Genomic DNA, 17,746 nt, shown 5'->3' with positions numbered 1-17,746 from the left:
ACATGTCTTACATGATTATTTTGATATTTCTAAATTGTTTCACTTGGAAATAAGAAATAAGTGAAATAAAACTACTATCATTGACTATGACTTCAAAGGGATGTATGCACCATTCGCATTCAACATCACAGTATTGAGGTTTTTTTCCATCACTATGCTTGTTAACTCCAATAATTTCATACCATCTTTTCCCACTTCAGAAATATTGGTCATCTGGTATGTCACATAAATACACTTCTTGCATGAGATGTCATTTCTCAGTTTTTAAAGTGCCAAACAATTGTCAATCAACTAAACATTTTGAACATGTCCACTGCCTATGACTCTCTCTTTTTAACATTAAATTTGTTAACAAAAGATTATTCCTTCTTCAAACACTACTGGGATATTTCTTTAGCTTAACACTTTGCATAAAACACAGCAGACTGATCAGCACTGTTGAGCAGAAGCTTGAAATTGCTTGTAAACTGGTAGCTTAAGTAGGTTCTCTGATCTTGATATGAGTTTGTGAGATGCAGAATTTTAGCATGAAGTAAACAGAACGAATGAAACATCCAATAAAATTTAGTGTGTTGGTACAGAAGCACTGGTGCTAATTTCACCTTGCATTTGATTGAATAAATAGGTAACCTCTAATATATCCCTGCATTGCTTCTGCCTGATATACAAATATCTCTGCTTGAGAATTAGAACAACTCTTGATTTCTTTGTCCGACCTCATAATATTGAAATATCAGGTAAACAATTATAAAAAGTATCCTGTTTTCAATAAACAATTAGACCATGAGTATAAAATAAATAAATAAGTAGATAAAAGAAATAAAAATAAATAAAATATATTCTTCCACAAACCGTTGCCAGTAGCAAACTTTTCCAGGCTTAGTAATTTAGAGTTGCCTTCTAAAAATCTGAAGATTGCTTATTTGTGCCAGAAAACAGAATAAAATTAATTGTCTTGAATAGGTCATTTTTAACATATAAAACCCCCGTTCTATTCACAAGCAACTGCAAAAGGTTAACAAAACCCAATAATTTGTCAACTGGAAAATCTGTGTATATTAAGCAAGCGTGCCAGTCTCCAGGATACCTACACAATAGCCACCATCATCCTCTTTAGACTCAGCAGGGATAAAAAGGTAATTATTTTCTAGCCTGGGTTCTCCTGCCTGAAATTTCCCCGCTCTACACATGTATCCCAGTCATAATTGGCTGTTAGAGAAGATATAAAAAAAGAAATCTGGGAAATTATTGCTAACTCTTAGGAGCTATTCTAGACTTCATGTAGCAATCAAGGCAGCTCTACTGCGTACTGTGTATAAACATAATCTTTTGGTATAGGATGGCTCTTAGGATGTTTTAGGATGCTACTTCCTGTCAGTTTATCCCAAGAAGCCTGATGTCTTTTATCCATTTTTCATCTGTTCTGTCTGCTACAGGTTTCTTATCTCAAAGGGCCTGCATTAAACATAAATTGTAGTGGCAAATGGAGCTTTTAACAGAGGTCTTGCCACAAAAGGAGCACCAATGTTAGAAAATATTGAGTTATTTTCTTTTTTGTCCCTTGACGTTTTCCCTTTCTAGTTTCTCCTAGGATGCCATAGAAAGTTATATCAGAATTAAGATTTGGTAAGGCTGAAGGTATGTTCTCTTTATTGTACCCAAACTTTACAGTTACTCATGTTTTATCTAAAAAAACATAGTCTGTCTAAAGCAGATGGGATCTTGCTTACAAGTTGTTTCCTCTCACCAGCAATCAGGTAACAACAAAGAACTCCCCTTCTCAAAGTCTCGGGTTTGGGTTTTTTTTTTTTAGTTTAAAGCATTGCTGGGCTTCAACTTTAACAGCAACTACTAATAAGCCCCTTTTAGGCTGCAGGTTTTTTTGCTTTCAAAAAGTAATAAAGACTTGGGGAAAATAAGATGCTTATAATTAATAGAGGGTTTACTAAATGCAGCTATCAATCACCAAATCACTGGAGGAATGCTCTCACTCTTACAGAAAATTTTAAGTCACACATCAAACACTCATAGAGAGTAAATTTGCTAGTTGAAAGTTTTAAAAGACAAATAACTGCTCATATAAACGTTATTCTCAGCTTGAATCAAGAATATGGTAGATTAAGTTTCTTTGCCCTCTATGCCTAATCTAAAAAGAACTGTTAAAGAAGATTTACACATTTCATTCAATACATTCGAGAACCTCTGAAGAGTCCTATTTTTTTATTATTATTTTATGTAGTAAATATTATATAGGAGTCATAGCTTAGCTTGGTTTGGCAAGCAGTGGAAAAAGAAGACAAAGCATCTATTTAACTTATCAGCATTTCCAATAATCAGTAAAGCAATTGGTGATCCTAGGTTAACACAGCCACCATGAGGAGTTTGGCTCCTCTATTAGACTGTTTCTATGCAAATAGCTCTAACAATAAACATTTTGAGCAATTTCCAAACTGTCAAGTAATGTAAACTAAGAGTTAATTTTGCAGTGACACTAGCGTGTTTTCAGAGATTTTTTTTTTTTTTTACAATATCATATGTTGCCTATGTCTCTGACATATTAACGTCTTTTATTGATACTCCACCCTCACTGCCTCTCTTTCTTTCTTTCTTCTTCTGTTTCCCCATCTCTTCCTTTTCTCCTTTTCCCAGGCTAGTATACTCCAGGTTTCTTAGCAGTTGTTCAAAGAGGAAAATAGACTTTCACTGAGAAATTACACTGTCTTATAATGTGAGTAAAAAGTAGATCTGACAAACTGAAAAACATCCTACCTTTATCTTCTCCATAAGCTCCTACTAGCTATAGAAAACAAGATTTTTTTGACATTTACCAGGAAAGAATATCAGGAAAAATAAAATATTCTAAGTTTGAGATACCGGAGTTCATGAAAAAAACCCTAAAAATACAAGGATGAGAAGTGTGTTTTAATACAGATGGTGCCTTCCACCTATTTCCAGTAAGAAGTTCTCTGCAGATTTTTCTCATGTGTGTGTAATTCCTATACTTCGTGGCTTTAGCATTGCCATCACCTTAGCTCCTAGCAAGTAAGGGATAACTTGTGGGACTTCCTAAGATACCACCTTTGGAGAATCAAGGCTTTGACTGTCCTGCATCCACAATTGTCTCCCATGTTTTCTTCCATGAGAAACGCAATAGGAAAGAACATCCATTTAATTAGCACCCAAACCAGTTTGTCTTCAATAGCAAATAGATTACTACCTATATTTTCTTGATCATTGAATATAGGCATATATGTTCATGGTTTACATTTATGTTTCATAAGAATTTATCATCACTTTAAGTGAGTGCTTTCAATTGTCTAGAAAGGAAGAAGAATCAGAATGTGATATCATTAAGTTTGCAAAATAACATTATGAAGAAACGAAGTTACATACAGATTTAAAGATGTGTTTAAATGAGAAATTGAATTACACAACCCAAGAAACCAAAGTGCTCTACAGTGTCTTAGAAACTGCATTTTTAATTTATGTTTGTTGTTAGAAATCAGCAGGCTTTGTAAATTCAGTCTGAAATGAACCTCCAAATGCGTAAGACTTCACTTACTTGGAGTTGAGGCTGATCAGCTCTTCCACAGCTGGTGCCAACATTCTGTCAGTCAAATTCTTAACTAGGCTGTAAAGGGCCAGGAAAGCAGTTGCTTTTTACTCCCACCTGGAACAAAATATTGTGTCAGTTACTTTTTTTCACGGTCTTCCAAGTGCAGCAAGACATTCATTACGTTATCTTTGCCTGTCACATTAAGGGTTCATCATAACACTCACACAAAGGATGCAAGCATAAACTATTACACTCTCTGAATTTGTCCTTGAATGTGTGATACAACATGTGCATAAATAAATGTTCTAAATAATATTTTATTTTTCTATAAAAAATTCATATAATATTTACTGTTGTTCAGTCATAACTTTAAATTTGTCATATTTAAATAAAATACATATTCATATAAGGTACACATTTCTAAAAGCTGATATTGAACAAAGTAAAATCAGAACATATAGCAGTAGAATATAGAAGTGTTTCAGAGCAAGGTAATATAATATAGGTATCCAAATAAGATTCACATTTATTTTGATCTTAGAGCACTATTTATTTTTTCTAAATTTCTTCACCTTATTTTGGGCTATAGTCCTAAAAATTAGGACAAACTGTTTTAAAAACTGAAGGTTAATGAAGAAAGTCTCTCAATTTTAAATTGTTCTCTATCACCTTTGAAAGCTAATGAAGATAAAGAAAAGTCCCAACTGACTACAAAAGTGATAAATATTGCATCCATCTACAAAAAGAGGTGAAAAAGAAGATTCATAAAACCATAGTCCAATCAGTTTCACTTTAGTTCCTGGGGAAACTTACAGGTTTTCATGAAAGCGATGAGCTCCAAGCACAAATACAGGCTGGGTGGAGAATGGATTGAGAGCAGCACTGAGGAGAAGGATTTGGGGGTGTTGGTGGATGAGAACCTTAACATGAGCGAGCTATGCACACTTGCAGCCCAGAATCCTGGATTGCATCAAGAGAAGCATGGCCAGCAGGTCACGGGAGGTGATTTCTCCCCCCCTACCTGTTCCCGTGAGACCCCACCTGGAGTACTATGTCCAGCTTTGGAGTCTTCAGAACAAGAAGGACATGGACATCTTGGAGAAGGTCCAGCGGAGGGCCTCGAAGATGATCAGAGGGCTGGAGCACCTCTCTTATGAAGACAAGCTGAGAGAGCTGGGGTTGTTCAGTCTGGAGAAGAGAAGGCTCCAGGGAGACTTTACACTGGCCTTCCGTTACCTGAAGGGGGGCCTACAAGAAACCTGGAGATGGACTTTTTACAAGGGCATGTAGTGATAGGATGAGGGGTAATGGCTTTAAACTGGAAGAAGGTAGATTTACATTAGATACCAGAAAGAAATTTTACACTGTGGGGATGGTGAGGCATAGGAACAGGTTACCTCAGGAAGCTGTGGATGTCCCATCCCTTGAAGTGTTCAAGGCCAGGCTAGATGGGGCTGTGGGAGGTGTCCTTGCCCATAGCAGGGGGTTGGAACTAGATGATCTTTAAGGTCCTTTTCAATCTAAACCATTCTATGACTTTATGATTCTACGATTCTATGATTCTATTTACAGGGAAAAGAAGGGCAAGTAGTGTCAGTGTGGCAGCGGGCAAGTGCATAGCAGCAGGCAGGTGTGCAGCAGCATAGTGACCACCCAGCAAAAAGCAGTGTCCTCTGCTTTTCCTGAGCTTATAGCACCTCGTAATACCAACGTAGCCGTACAGACAGAGCTCCTGTCCAAGCATATGACCACCCAGGTTTCTGGCTGTGGGATGTGCGAAGGAGTATTCCTGGAGGCAGAGAGTGATTCCAAGGAAGCCTGTGGAAGGTGTGGCCAGGTGGATGAACAGTTGTACTTTGTGGCTGAGCTGCAGAAGGTGATGGGCAGACCGAGGAATATTTAAGAGTCTGAGAAGGAGATTGATAATGGAGCCACTCTTTGCCATCTCTGATGCATGTAAGCCAACATAGTGTGGCCACTATAGAGGCAGGTCCAGGATCTTTTTTGTGCCAGGATAAAGGCAGTGTTAAAAGGGATAAGGAGGGGTGGAAGAAGGTTACAGCATGGACCTGTGAGATAACTCCTTCCTTATCCTCTAAGATACCCTTACAGAATAGGTACGAGGCCCTGAGTACAGTGAATGAAGCACTTAATGAGATAAAGGAGGAATCTATGCAAGCAGTCTTGCCAAGGTCAGAGACACTAACCCCTCGCAACAAAACCTGCATTAAGTGCCTATAAGAAACAATGGTGAGTTATGGTCATTGGTGATTTCCTCCTGTGTGGAACGGAAGCACCCGTTTGCAGACTGAACCCTCTTTTCAGTAAAGGTTACTGCCTCCCTGAGGCCCGAATTAGATATGTCACCACAAGACCGAATATCCATTCCAGCTCTTTCTCATGGGTACTAATGAAGTCGCAACAAAAAGTCTGAGGTCTATCAAAAGAGAATTCAGAGCCTTTGAAAGAATGTTAAAAAATTCAGGAGCACAGTGTTTTCCTTGATCCTCCCAGTAACGAGGGGAGACTTTTGAAGAAATAAGCAAGCCCAGGATATCAACACCTGGCTCTAAGACTGATGCCTTTGCTGAAATCTGGGGGTTTTAAACCATGGAAGAGCCTTTGAGGCACAAGGTATGCTGGGGCTTGACAGGATCAACCTGTCCTAATGGGGAAAACACATCTTTGGGCATAAGCTGGCAGGACTGACCAAGAGAATTTTAAACTAGAATCAGTGGGGAAAGGGGATACCAACAGGATTATGGTAGGTAAGCCAAGGGTTGTCATGGCATCGCCTGAGGGTGACAATGCTAGTGAGAACATTTACACTGCTTCTGGGAGCACAGAGTGCTCCAGAGTGTATCTAAAATGCTTGTACACCAATGCATGCAGTATAAGAAACAAACAGGATGAACTGGAACCATTGGTTAGTACCCAGAACTATGATAACATTGGTATTACTGAGACTTGGTGGAATGAGTCCCCTCACTGGAGTGCTGGGATGGAGGGTTACAGGCTGTTAAGGAGGGATAGGCAGGGCAGGTGAAGAGTAAGGGAGAGATTTGATTGTACAGCCTTTACATTTAGTGAGGATGTGATTGAGAGCCTTTGGGTAAGGATTAGGGGGATGGAAAACAAAGGAGATGTAGTTGTGTCTACTACTAATTGCCCAGCCAGCATGTAAGCACTGATTATTTATTCTATGGGCAATTAGGAGAAATTTCTGGATCAGTAGCCATTGTCCTAATGGGAAATTTCAACTTCCGAGACATCTACTGGGAATACCGTACTGCTGTGATGAGCAGATCTTGGAAATTCTTGAAGTTTGCAGAAGATAACTTCTTGCCACAAATAGTCAGTGAGCCAACTAGGAAAGATGCCTTCCTAGGCTTCCTGTTTGTAAATTGAGATGGTCTTGTGGGAGATGTGATGGTAGGTGGCTGTCTTGGCCACAGTGAACATGGAATATTAATGAGTTCAGTGTAATGAGAAAAAAAGAAAGCAGAGTTGCTACCCTGAATGTCAGGAGAGCAAACTTTAAGATATTCAGGTAGCTATTTATCAGAGTACCCTGAGAATCTGTTTTTGAGGGCTTAGGAGTCCATGAGCACTGGTCAGTCTTGAAGAACCACCTTTTAGAAGCACAGGAGCAGGCAATTCCACTGCATTGTAAGCCAAGCAAGCTGGGTAGAAGACCAGCTTGGCTGAACAGGGAACTGCTCATGGGGCTCAAGAGGAAAAAGAAATTGTGTAATCTCTGGGAGCAAGTCCAGGCTTCGCAGAAAGATTACAGAGCTGAGTTTCAGATATGCAGGGAGAAAACACAGAAGGCCAAAAGATCAATTAGAGTTGCAACTGGCCAGTGTTGTGTCAGATAACAAGAAGGGCTTTTTCAGTGTGCTAATAGCAAAAGGAGATCTAAAGAAAACCTTGGACTGATACTTGTTGAAGATGTTCATCTGACTAATAAGGGTGAAGAAAAAACGGAGCTGTTCAATGTTTTTTTGCCTCAGTCTTTAATAATACTGACAGACCTTGTGCTGCCCAGTCCCCCGACTCGCAGGACCACGAGTCTGGGAACAGTGACTTTCCGCAACCAGATGAATGTTCACAAGTCCATGGGGTCTGATGGGATTCATGCCAGAGTACTGAAGGAGCTAGCAGCTGTTATGACAGGATCACTCTCGATTTTCTACCAAAGGCCATGTTTAACAGGCTGCATTGTGATCCTGACAGCCTAGCCATTCTGAATTCTTTCCCTTTTCCATGTCTGGGAACAAAGAGAAAAGGAAGGCATCCTGAACTGACAAATCTTTATACCACCTCATTTCCAACTCACTTTACATACTTTCTGTGCAGAAGCAAGAACAAGATGGTTTGAACACAGAAACCAAATTATTAATTAATTACTAATAATTATTAATTATACCACTTGATCAGCCGGTCAAAAGAGGTGTTTATCCCGCTGTATTCAGCGTTGGTGAGGCCTCACCTTGAGAACTGCATTCACCTTGTGTACATTTCTGGGACCCACAGTTGAAGAAGGATGTGAAGGTCCTCAACTGCATCCAGAGGAGGGCAACAAAGCCAGTGAAAGGGCTGCAAGGCATGTCCTGTGGGGAGCAGCTGAGGACTCTGGGCTTGCCTAGTTTGGAGGAAAGGAGGCTGAAGGGTGGCCTATTGCTCTCTACAGCTTCCTGAGGGGAAGTGGAGAGGGAGGTGTTGATCTCTTCTCCCTGGGATCCAGTGACAGGATGAGTGGGAATGGTTCAGAGATGCATCAGAGGAGTTTTAGATTGGACATTAGGAAGTATTTCTTTACCAAGAGAGTGGTCAAACACTGAACAGGCTTCCTAGAGAGCTGGTTGATGCCCAAGCCTGTCAGTGTTTAAGAGGCATTTGGACAATGCCCTTAACAACATGCTTTAACTTTTGGTCATCCCTGAAGTGGTCAGACAGTTGGACTAGGTGATCACTGTAGTTCCCTTCCAACTGAAATATCCTAGCCTAGCCTAGCCTAGCGCCTAGCCAATGCAGTTTTACCAAGTGTAAACTGTGTTTGACCGAACTGATTGCATTCTAACAAAATAATACATTTTGTGGATGAAATGAGAGCTGTGAAATCCATGTATTTTGTCAAGCATCACAACAAAAGTTAATAACATTAGTGATGCAATATGAAACTGAGCATTTCTTAAATATCTGTTCCAATTATATATACTGAGATTCACAGCTTACATAACGCTATATCAGAAAGCACAGGGACATGTATGAAGAGATGCATATGTGGAAAAACGTGGGGAAAAAAATCACAATTCTTTATATCTATAATATTGAAATAGTCATTAATTTTATTATGTCGTCTTGACCACATGGGACATCTGTTGTTGAAACTAAAAGAACAAACAAACATGAAAAGAAATCGTCATTGTATTACAGTTCTCAGCTGTGTTACAGCACAGTGAATGGCTTTCTACAGAGTTTTTCACAGACTCACTGCCCTAAAACAACTTTATGGTGAGCTTGTGTGTTATGCTAGCACTGTGGACAGGACAGCAATGTTCAGACAGTCACAGCTGCCTTATAAAAGGTTCAGATCTTTATCCAGAAGTATTCCTTGCCATAGAGGGTACACATCTTACGAATGTATTATTTGTTATAATAAGGCCAGACAAGAAGAATGATTAATAGCATATAGTTAGTTCCTTAATACTATATACAAACATTGTTGGAGAAGCGCTGCACTTCTATGAATTTGTGACCTTTAATTTGCAGTGTAACCATTTAGGAGAACCAAACTATGCTATGTAGTGATGTTATTTTATGTATTAATGCTATTTTCTTGAATGTAAATGGCACATTTTAATTTTTTCAGAAAAATAACTCTGATCTGAACACCAAAATCTTTCAATAGCACTTCTCCTCTAACTGGTCAAAGACTTCATTATTATAAAAAATTAAAATAGTCCTATAAAACCAATATGATGTAATCTCCTAACAGCTGAAAGCTCCTTCTACTGTGTTCTAATTCTAACAAAAAACTGAATTCCTATCTTAGACACAGGAAGTTAATATAATTCTATGGAATGCAAAGTCTACAGTATTCCACGAACACTCTGTAGCTGCAGACTTTATACAATTAGTAAATTTGATCTCTCAGAAGCCTTTCTACTCTTTCCTGCAGGCTTTAGTGGAAGTTATTAATTTACACATAAATCCCCTTAAGGAGAGACAAATTTAATTCAATAGGCCTACAGATTTGACCATGAATAACTATCTAGAACAGAATTGAACCAGAACTTTTTTCAACCGATTGTAATATTTTTGAGTTTCAAAGTTTTTTTTACATAGGGAACATTCCAAAAGTGTCCGAAGACTTTGTCAGAAACCCAAGAACCTTTCCAAAAGAAAAGAACAGGCAAATCTAAGCGTATATTCCTGATATGTTTCGACTGAAAAGACAAACAGGTGGAATGTAGAAGAGACAATTTAATCTCTCCAAAGCGCTTCAACCATAAAGTCTCTTTGTTGTATATGCCCTCACAAGTTGCATTTTGAAATTAATTAATATTTTCTTATGAGAAATTATTCTAATGGTAAATTTCCAAACAGCTTTAGCCTGGAATTCCCCAAGGCAGAGGAACACAGGAGACATAAGACAATTAACTAAATACAAAATCATCAGCAGAAGTAAAGGGGTAGAAATCTCTTCTCTTTTATTACTCCTAACTTGAAATTGGAAACAATTGCTTGTGTGACAGCAACATCATGAGTTTTTTCTCCCAAACTTAGAGTGCTATAGGGAAACAAACTGTGCGTACATTTTCCATTCCAGTGAAGCAAGTAACTCCTTTCTCTCAGAATCTCTTTTTTTACTTAAATTTTTATGTTTTCTTTCAATTTATTTCATCTTTTCCTATGCCCTTTCTTGGCTTCTTTCTTCCTCTTGTTTCCTATAACTCAGTTGCCTCTACACATTTTGGTTTCAGCAAACCTATGAGCCTTTCACCACCTTCTTGCCAATCAGCCCAGCAATTTGTTTTTCTCTTTCCTGATAGGGATGCAGTTGGCCCAAAGTTATTTTTGCCTGTATTGCACACTTGTTATCAGTTGGGAACAGAAGGAAACATCACTTTGGCTCCTGAATGAAAGCAGCCGATAAGCATGAAGCTTTGGGCTGTCAGCTACTTCTGTTAGCCACTACAGAAGCACTATGCATTATTGTCTCTCTCTTCTATTATGTATGCTGAAATTCCCTGCCAGAAGGGCTAAAACATTTACATTTTCTCAGAAAATGGGCCAAGACAGACAGATGCCAATACACAGTTGACAATGTTAAAAAAAGGTTAAGCTTCAGCATTGACATTTACATGTATGCTTCTGGCCACAACGAATTCCAGTGTATTAAATTCAGACTTACAATTCTCCTGCACAAAGACACAAGCTAGACACTAAAAGAAGGCTTGTGAGGAGAATTAATATCTCTTATTAGATCTGTTGATAGAACTGGAAAAAAAGAATTACAAGATGACAGCACAAAAGTCCTTGTTCAGGTCAAAAGAATATAGGGAAGAAGAATTCAGGTATGCTAGATGTCACATGGGACACTAATATTATAGCTTATTTGAAAATTACTTATTAAAATCACAAGAGATAATCTGAAATCCTGCCTCAGCCATCACATAAACAATACACCAGTGATTATTTCCAACTAAGGAATGTTTACATAATACTCATGATTTTTGAAGATGTGAAAATACCTCCCAAATTCTTCTTAGCAATATAAATTAAATTAAAAGGAAAATTATTTGTAAAAATTACATTATATTCTTTCAGATCCTATAAGTAATGGCAATAATACCGAGTTCAGTAAGCATTTGACAATTTTGCTGGACAGAATGGGTAGCTATATGTGATGTTGATGACTTCCTTTAAAAAAGTGAAATCCCTTTTCTATTTTCCTTCATTTGCACATGTGGGATAAGAGCCGACATTATATATTTTGTCCATTTTAACGACTCATCCACATTTACAGTTACATAAGCTTTTCTAACTTTAAGACTTTATGTACTCTGCATCTTTTACCTGTGTTTGTGATCTCTGGATATGTTTATGTAGAGTCAGTTCACGTTCCTATTCTCTTTTATTATGCATAGGCAAACAATACCAAATTAATAGAGCAAATAATGTCAAATTAGTAAAACAAATGATATGAACACACATCTTATCTTCAGTTACTATCCCTGAAGTGACACCCTTTAAGAATAATTTTTTTCTTTCAGTGACATAATATTTACTACTTCTTATGTCTTTGAAAGCTTCATTTCCCTCTTTAGTCAAAGGTATCAAAACTTTTGCCATTGTATCATTTCCTTACACATAGTAATACATTTTTAAACCAACTAAACCAAACCAAAAAAAAAAAAAAAAAGTAAAACATGCTCTCAGATGAAGTCTTTTTAGTTCTTAAAGTTTTGTGTAAATTAAGTTTATGAGTTTTTATCAATAATGTTGTAGCTGCACCACAAACATTGCACTGAACAATTACACAAGAAAAAATATTAAAATACACTTAATTTCTGTTGGCACTTGAGCACCATGGTCATGGTTCTAAGTGTACAACACATCTTTTTAACTGACAATATTAAAAAAATAAAAAAAAAGGAAAAAAAGGAAAAAAAAAAAAAGAACTTCACAGACATAAACTTCACTTATCTTTAAACGTAACATGAATTTCAGAATTTTTATTCTGAAACCAGCAGATTTCAGCATAAGCATTACAGAACATGGTAATCCATGACAGGCTTTTCTCTTACCTCTTTATATTACCAGCCTCCATCCCTTTATAAAAATTTATGTTTATCAGCAGAAAGTCATCTATATGTTCTCTATTATCCTTGTGAAAGAATCATAAGGAATCTCTTTGCTGTGTCATGTCTTCAAGAGACCATGAGATTATTAGTCCCCTGCTGCCTCCAAAGATGTAAGGTCTGTTTCTGATTGCCTATTTAATTGACCTCTCAAAACAAATTTTCCAAGCTTTCTTGATCTAACAAGAACTATATTGGGTTTATGTGAGAAGACTTGGGGGAGGAAGGGAGCTGCAGGGGTGGTTTCTGTGAGACCAGGGGCTTCCGCCACATGAGACAGAACCAGTTCCAGCCAGCTCCAAAATGGACCCACTACAAGACACAGCTGAGGCCATCAGGTGATGATGGTGCTTCTGTGATAAGATATTTAAGAAAGGGCAAAATATACTGTGTGGCAGCTGTAAGAGAAAGGACTGAGAAAAATGTGAGAGAAACAGCCTTACAGACACCAAGGTCACTGGAGAAGGAGCTCCAGGTGTGGGACTAGAGGTTCCTCTGCAGCCCATTGAGAAGATGATGGTGAAGCAGGTTTAATTTATTCAACCTCACATTTACAGTATTCTTTAAGAAGGTACAGATTTTCCACATTGTTTCTTTTTATCCTAAATGGATAATCAATAGTTAGGGCTTTCTGGATTATTTCTTTCACCTAATTTTAACCAGGTCTTTTTCCAATGTGGTATAGTTCTTTCCCTGAAACAGCATAGAGACATTAACAGCTGACAAGCTTTTCTGTCTTATTTTCTCCCCCTGTCCTGTTAAGGAGGGGAAATGAGGGAGCAGCTATGTGGGAATCTGTCAGCTCACCAAGGTCAGCAACCACAACTGCCAGCCTTTTGATCTGAGTGTTGCAAGGGTTGGTAACTTCCCTTTCTTACAGACCATAGATGTAATGATTGTATGCATTTCTCCCTGAGTAGGCCATGGCATCGGGGAGGACTGTATGTGCTTCTCTACTCCAGGTTTTTAATAGTGGTAGGATTTGATTATCTGAAATATACACAGATAATCCAAATAAAACACAGCTCAGTTTTGACATTTCTTGTCAAGAAGTGATTTATTCTGATCATAAAATTTAGAGGCTGAAAAATAATTTTTACAAGATGACACTTCAGGAGATCATCTACTCATTTTGCCATAGAGAAAATTAACAAGTTGGCAAAAATCTTCCAAAGTCCCCATCCAACTGAGCAGGGAAAATTTCCTATTTGAACAAAAATCTGGTGATCAGCAGCGCCTTGAACATGCCAGCAGAAACACTGAAGAAATATTATGTAAGTGTCTTTGTATCTATTTTTTCTTCCAGTCTATAGTTGCAGCTAGCTTCTGATTCTTCAGAGGAAGAGGATAAAAGATGTATCTAACCAATTGCTCATCAAGACAATGTACTCCTTTACTTTACTCATGACTTGCTAAAGCTCTGAAGCATGAAATTTGATTTTGTTACTATTTTAATGTATAGATGCAAGTATGAAGAACTTTAAAATGTCAATGCATTACGTTTTGTTTTCCTCAGTAGTCTTGAAAGATGATGATGAAAATGGGGAATCAGAGTTTAAAAGATTTCAAGGTCCAAATGAACCAAAGCAGTCCTATATCCATTAAAACCATGCACAGAGGTTATAAGATTTTCTGGAGTGAAGAATACCTTTGAAATAGTTGTGTTTTCAAATGACTGCAATTTGCACTTCTCTGACAATATTTAAGTATCACAACTAGTAAATTTATTTCTAATACTATACTTGTCTAAAAGTTGGCTCTCAATACCTTGATTTATGCTGCCATTTTGTCTTCAAAGTTAAACAGCTGTCCTCTCCTTTCTATTATAGTAGTGTGCATACACATATATATTCATGTGGAATTCATCCCTCAGTCTTCTCTCTGATTAAGCTAGAGAACTTAATCTTCAGAAGCCTTTCATTTTAAGGCTGGCTTGATTCTATTTTCAGAATGAAAGCTCTGTCTTCCATCCCTTGCAAACTGTTCCATCCTTAAACCTCATGGCTGAGCGAATAATCATCATTCATGTATACTGCAGTTGGGTACAGAGCCATTTCTTAAATAAATTGTCCTAATTTTTAATATGGAGACATATAAAAGTTAATGCATATGGCAGGAAAACCACTGAAAAGACTGGAACCTGCTGGGCAGCTATTAAAGTAAAATACAATTTTACTTAATTTGGTACTACACACCCTTATTATTACAATCATAATGCTCATAATTACTTCTGAGGGTAAGAAAGAGCAAAACCAGCAGTTTCTCTAGTAATCTTAACCTGTAACCCTAGGGACAGCTTCAGAGTTTGTAAGTAACAAAGTCTGTGAAGGACATAGTATAGGTAAGATAGCTACAGATAGGACAGATCCTTTCAAATGAGAGGGGAAAACAACATAAAAAAATTTGGAAATATAACTGCAAATACAGTTCCAGCATTCTGCCAAATCCCTATGTAGATCATACTTATTTGCAAATATGAAAGCTTTTTTCGAGATGATGTTCATCACATATAAACAAAATACATGTCAGTTCAATAAAGAAGTGGAAAAGAAGAAATAATAATCACGGAAGCACAGAATGGTAGGGTTGGAAGGGACCTCTGGAGATCATCTAGTCCAACACCCCTGCCAGAGCAGGGTCACCTACAGCAGGTTGCACAGGAACGCGTCCAGGTGGGTTTTGAATGCCTCCAGAGTTGGAGACTCCACCACCTCCCTGGGCAGCCTGTTCCAGTGCTCTATCACCCTCAAAGAAAAGAAGTTCCTCCTCATGTCTAGATAGAACTTCCTATGCTCAAGTTTGTGCTCATTACCTCTTGTCATGTCACTGGGCACCACTGAAAACAGCCTGGCCCCGTCCTCCTGACACCCACCTTCGAAGTATTTAGAAGTGCTGATAAGGTTCCCCCTCAGCCATCTTTTTTCCAGACTGAAGAGACCCAAATCCTTCAGCCTTTCTTCATAAGAGAGGTGTTCCAGTCCCCTAATCATCTTGGTAGCCCTTTGCTGCACCCTCTCCAGCAGTTCCCTGTCCTTCTTGAGCCAGGGAGCCCAGAACTGGACACAGTACTCCAGATGCGGCCCCACCAAGGCAGAGTAGAGGGGGAGGATGATCTCCCTCAACCTGCTTGCCGAACTCTTCTTGATGCAACCCAGGATGCCATTGGCCTTTTTGACCACAAGGGCACATTGCTGGCTCATGGTCACCCTGTTGTCCACCAGGACTCCCAGGTCTCTTTCTGCCGAGCTGCTCTCCAGCAGGTCAGCCCCCAACCTGTACTGGTGTATGGGGTTATTCCTCCCCAGGTGCAGCAACCTACACCTGCCCTTACTGAATTTCATGAGGTTTCTCTCCGCCCAACTTTCCAACCTGTCCAGGTCTCTCTGTATGGCGGCACAGCCTTCCGGTGTGTCAGCCACCCCTCCCACTTCTGTGTCATCAGCGAACTTGCTGAGGGTGCACTCTATCCCCTCATCCAGGTCATTGATGAATACATTGAAGAGGACTGGACCCAGTACTGAGCCCTGGGGAACACCACTCGTCACTGACCTCCAACTAGACTCTGTGCCCCTAATCACTACCCTCTGAGCTCTGTCTTTCAACCAGTTTTCTGTCCACCCCGTTGTCCATTCATCCAACCCACACTTCCTAATCTTACCTATGAGGATGCTGTGTGAGACTGTGTCGAATGCCTTGCTTAAGTCAAGGTAGACCACATCTACTGCCCTCCCCTCATCTATCCATCCAGTCATGCCATCATAGAAGGCAGATTAGTCAGAAATGATTTCCCCTTGGTGAATCCATGTTGAGTACTTCTGATAGCTTTCTTTTCCTCCACATGCCTTGAGATGATGCCCATAATGCACCTGGAGGATCTGGCTGAACAAATTATTTTCTAATACATCATGCAGTATCATGACATGAAGCAAGGATAGCTGGCAGAGAATTTTCAGACAAAACTGACTGTCACTGTAAATGCTTTTCTATCACAGAGCCATAGAATCATAAACCCTTTAAGTTGAAAGGGAACCCAGGACTGGTTCTTCTAGTCCAGTTCTCCATTCAAAGCGGAGACAACTTAGACTGGATTGCATGTTTTTTGCCTAGTCAGGTTTTGAATGGAGACTATTAAAACAAGAGAGTCCAGAGATTCCAGTTCACAGAGCCTGATTATGAGAAAAGACTTGTTTTCCTAGATCTTACTAGAAGCTGTTACCCTGTCAACCCGAGCAACCACAGCTTAACAAGGGACACCGAGGTACTACCAAACTTCAATTTGATTTCAATTTTTGAAAGCAGATTTTTCCTCTGTTTAAAGATAGTTTCTACAGTTCCACCTTTGATTTGAAAATGGAATGATGCATCACCCCTCCAAGTTTTCTATGCAATCCAGCTCCTTCTTGGAAAGAGAATCACAATGTTGTTTATTTTTTTTCTGCTACCAAATACAACACACGCGGTATATTGTTCTTTTTATTCTACTTCATGAGACAAGTGAAGCAAAGGATATATACGTATGTGGTTCTTTTGAGGGAAGTGTAAAAGGAGTGTAAATTAAGGAGTAATAACATAAAAAAAAAAGGCTATATATTACTGCATGGGAATACTGTTATTTAAAATTTTTGTCTTAAGAAGGCAGCCAGACATTTACAGAGAAGGATGCAGTAATTGTAAGATGATTAAAAAAATTATCTCAGTAAATATCTGTCCTGGTTCAAGGTAAAACAGAACCAACTTTCTGTTCAGTAATTTTACTTCTTAGCTAGGCCTCTTCTAACTGTTGGAAATTAACAGCATATTGTGCAGAAAACTGTTCGTTCTCAGAGTGAGAAGACCTATCGTTATAGTTCATGCCAAGGACTGGTACTCAGAGAGGCTCTTGCTTGTACTTATTGTTATAAAAAACAAGGTCAGCTAATTTCATTTTTTTCCCTGTTGGAGGGTCAGAAATAGAAAAGCATAGAGGGGTCCCACCTGTGGGGAGAAGCGGAAAGGACAGGTGACCCAAAAATGACCATCAGGGGTATTCCACCCCATCTTCCCCATGCTCAGTATAAAAGCGGGGGGATCAAAGAGTCATCCCTCTTTCTTCAATGGCCAACATCCAAGAAGGACCCTGTCTGTTCATCTGCCTTTGATCCTGATCCATGGGTTCCTGACTCCAGATCCGGAATCCAGTTCCCATCTGTCGCTGAGTCCAGCCTGGGACTTCCCCAGTGCCTAAAGGTGATGTCTTCCTGGGAGCTTGATATGGTTTTCTATATATTGTATCTATTTCATTATTTTCTTTTTATTTTATTAATAATATTTCATTAAAGTA

The 17,746-nt window shown here is 38.8% G+C and overlaps 1 protein-coding gene across 48 annotated transcripts in view; it reads right to left on the bottom strand.

Annotated features, from left to right (window-relative positions):
• PTPRD (protein tyrosine phosphatase receptor type D) overlaps nt 1–17,746 on the bottom strand; it is a 1,281,778-nt gene that overhangs the window by 925,904 nt on the left and 338,128 nt on the right. For all 48 annotated transcript variants that reach the window (XM_063321198.1, XM_063321199.1, XM_063321203.1 and 45 more), the window contains one exon: nt 3,563–3,670. The gene's annotated coding sequence lies outside the window, so the exon portion shown is untranslated. The remainder of the gene's footprint in view (nt 1–3,562; nt 3,671–17,746) is intronic.

Source organism: Chroicocephalus ridibundus, chromosome Z (assembly GCF_963924245.1).
Source record: "Chroicocephalus ridibundus chromosome Z, bChrRid1.1, whole genome shotgun sequence".
Taxonomy (NCBI): domain Eukaryota; kingdom Metazoa; phylum Chordata; class Aves; order Charadriiformes; family Laridae; genus Chroicocephalus; species Chroicocephalus ridibundus.
Note: the sequence above shows the minus strand (reverse complement) of the source record. Positions and strands in the feature narration are given on the sequence as shown.